Below are 3,853 nucleotides of genomic sequence, written 5' to 3'. Positions count from 1 at the left end.
GAATTTGCCTATTTTTCCTAATTTTTGTCTGCTTTTTGCTTCAACTCGTGGATAATATTGAATATTAGAGATTTGAATTCCCTGTCAGTTAGGTCTAGTGCTTTTTCTTCTACTGGAAAGTCATCTGGTGTTTTACTTTGGACGCCTACTGGAACCATCTTGTCCTGTTTTTGTAAATATTTTGATATTGTCTGCTGTCTTCGGGGCATTCACTGGTTATTTTTCTAGTTTATTTATTGTACATTTGTTTGTTTTGTCCTGCTTTTTTGTTTTATTGGTTATGTCTTAGCAGGTGTGCTGTGTGTTCTTTGTTGTTCACTCGTCTGTGGGCACGATATTTTTCACCTCGTTCTACATTGGACAGGGTCAGTCACTCAGGTATGATACAGCAGGGCAGGTCCAGCTGAAGGGAAGTTGCTGGGATGGGTTGTTTGTGGAACATACCAGCGTTGACAGTGCATACTGGAAATCAGCCCAGGGAAGGTTCAAGTAGGCCATGCCTGTGCTGCTTGGGAGTTTGATGTTCAGTGCACAGTGCAGGTAGGCAGGAAGGAGGGGGTAGATTGTGATGTGTGGAGCTAAGATGGATATGGTAGAGAGGAGAGTGGAACAGGAGCCAAAAACATACACTCAAATAAAAAAGAGTGCTAAGCGAGCTCACTATTGGAGAGGAGAGATGAGACAGTGAGAAATGGGGGAAAACAGAAATAAAAAAAATAAAAAGGGTAAAAGAAAAAAATCAATAAATCAAGAAACTGGAAATTAAGAAAGACATAAAAGGAATAAGAGAGAGAAGAAAACAAAACAAAAACAGAAACCAAAATAAATAAATAAATAAATAAAACCAAAGAAAAAAGAAATGCCCCCAGGGATGTCCCTGTGTGTCTACACAGAGTAAGGGAGTAGCTTCTAAGCCACGCATTACTGCTCAGGTATAAGGGGCCCCCAAGCCAAGAAAAAAAGAAAAAAAAAGAAAACAAACAAATCAGAACAGAACAAATCAGAGCAAAAGAAAAAAAAGCCCTGGGGGTCCCACCAGTGTGGCAGCACAGACCAGGAAGCAGTTTCACAGTTGAGCGGAGTTTCACAGCCTTTCAGGAAGAAGCAAAGATGGCACATGGAGCCAGGTATTTGAGAAGAAGGAGGGGGAGGTGGTGAGAGGTAAGGAAGAAATCAAAAGGAGTAGCAAAAAGCAACACCAGTAGCCAACAAAAGGCACTCAGGGAGCCAGCCAGTGCAGGCAGGTGGAATCCAAGAGACACTGGAGTGAAGCTGGTGCTTCCCAGCTAAGAGACTGGCTGCAGGAATCAGAGAAGGTTGAGTGGGGGTGAAGAAGGGTCGGGGGTGGGAAAGCGTATATCACTGGTTACTGGTTGTTCTGTCTCCTGCTGGAAGCTCTGTGAAGCTGCTTTCTCGTACCCCTGTTCGCTGATCTCTGATAGGAGTCCATGATGGTGGATCCATGCCGTGGTAGCTCATAAGGGACCTCTGCATGTATCTCTCCTTGTTATCTGTTCTCAGTCAGTTTTTTATTCCATTCGATGCTTAGCTGAGTTCTTTATCTCTTTATTTGATGCTTAGCATTTCAGGATTGGAGTGTGACTCTGTTTGACTTAGCTTTTCTGATCTTTGCTGTGTAGGGGTGGCATGGTGTTTCTGACTATAGCGCCATGTTGCCCGGAAGTCCTCCAGGAAGATTTCTGTCAACAAATCTTCAACAATCCTCCTTGTATTTTCTGTTATCCACCCCCCTGCCCGGTTCTTGTACTCCAATCACTTATAGGTTATTTCTCTTGATAGAGTTCCACATAACTCTTAGAGTTTCTTCATTTTTTAAAATTCTTTTATGTGATTTTTCCTCAAATAAGTTGGTGTCAAGTGCTTTATCTTCATTGGCACTTATTCTGACTTCCATTCCCTCAGTTCTGCTCCTATGACTTTTTATTGATTTGTCTAATCCTGAAGTTTTATTGTTAATCTTCTGGATTTCTGATTGCTGTCTCTCTGTGGATTCTTACAGCCTATTAAATTTGTCATTATGCTCTTAAATAACCTTTTTAAGTTCCGATACTGCTTTGTCTGTGTTTTCTTTGGGTGTCTCTACATTTTTAAGAATTTCCTTCATAAATAGTGAAGACTTGTGTAATGTAATGTTTTGTATTCTGCCTCTGGTAATTCCAAGAAATTCTCTTCCTCCATAAAATTTGTTGATTATTTATTTTGGTAGTTTACTGAAGCCATCATAATCTGCCTCTTTATGTGACTTGATATTAACTGTTGTTTCTGAGCCATCAATAAGTTATTATAATTCTATTTTATATTTGTTTAGTGTGTCCTATTTTCTTATTTTGTTTTGATATGCCCAAATAGGCTGCTTGTGTGTGCTACTTTGTTTATAGGCACCTTTGAAGCTCTAACGTCCTGTCACCAGGTAGTTATGTCTATTACTGTGTGTCCCCAGAAGTCTGTTAAATTTTCCTGTATGGATTCAGCTTAGGTGTCCAGGCAGTCAGTCACCAAGTGTGTGGTGCAAGCTCTCACCTAAAGCCTCAGAGAGGCATGGGTGATTGGTGTAGGCAGAAGTATCTGGCTGCAGTCAGGGGTCACACGCTGAGAAAGGCAGGGGGCTAATAGCTGCCGCTGAGTGTCTGAAAGGAAAGTGTGTCTCTGTTCCCTAGAGCCAGTAGGTAGGTGAGTTTTGCAGTCCGTCTATGAGCACCCTACTCTGTTGACTGTAAAGACTGGATGGCACCACTTATACTTGGACCCCTGTAGCAGGTGGCTAGGTTGCCTGGGTGGAGCTACCAGTCCTCCAGCCCCTGATGCGGACAGGTAAGTAGCCTGCCTAAAGGGTAGAGTAGTGTCAAACGTCACAAACCTGCCACTTCACAGCTTAAACAGTTGAAGTTAGACTTCAGGTATTTACCCTGTTGTACTGTGGTAGAGAGGGCTTATGCTGTTGAGGTGGGCTCACACAAGTCTATGCAGGGCTGGAAGGTACTCAAAGTCTGCAGACCCCTTATAGCTGTGCCTAGGCAAAGGAACTGTGCCAACACCGAGGTCCTGGCTTAGGGAAGCCGGTAGCTTATTTTTTCCCAGTTTGTTAATTTGTTCCTTCTCCAAGGCCAGGAGAATGGGTCAGGGCGTCTTATGGGATCTACTTCCAGCCCAGGGGACTCACAGATTGCTGAAGCCAGCCGGGACCCAGTGTAGAGCAGGGAGGGAGGAGCTAAATGGGAAAGAGGTTTTTCCCAAGTGGTTTTTTTTTTTTTAATCCCCATGGTAGGCAACACGCAAGTACTTATCTTTATCCACTTGAGTGCTGCTTTTCACCGGTTTGGAGTGGCCAAGTAGACTGTGTTGCAAAATATCTCTTGATGTGGAAAGTGCCTCCCTAGTGAGTGAGCACAGCTGTTTGCCAGCTTCACTGCGCACCCTGAGCTGATCCAGGCTGAAGGGCTGTGGCTCCCACTGGGTCAGGTCAGGCAACTCCTCGCTGCTTCTGAACTGTCTCTCCCCCCACCCCATCACTCACTTCGATTCCTCAACTTTGCCTTGTTCAAGGCTCTTAGATATTCATGTACAATCAATTGACTTGTTTTTTTCAGGTCTTTGTTGTAAGAGGGACATAAGAAGCCATCTGACTACTCAGCCATCTTGGCCCTGCCTCCCTTTTTCTTTCTTATGTATAAGGTTTTCTGTCTCATTATTACTGCCAGTCAGATTCTAAACTCACTAAGGCTTAAGACTGAACCCTTCAAGTTTCTTCTCTAAGAACCATGGTGCCTAGAATAGTGCTGGATGTATAAAGGGCCATCACAATGTGTACTTGTGGATTAAATTTATGCTTTTT

This window comes from Trichechus manatus, unplaced genomic scaffold (assembly GCF_000243295.1).
Source record: "Trichechus manatus latirostris isolate Lorelei unplaced genomic scaffold, TriManLat1.0 scaffold00070, whole genome shotgun sequence".
NCBI lineage: Eukaryota > Metazoa > Chordata > Mammalia > Sirenia > Trichechidae > Trichechus > Trichechus manatus.
Note: the sequence above shows the minus strand (reverse complement) of the source record.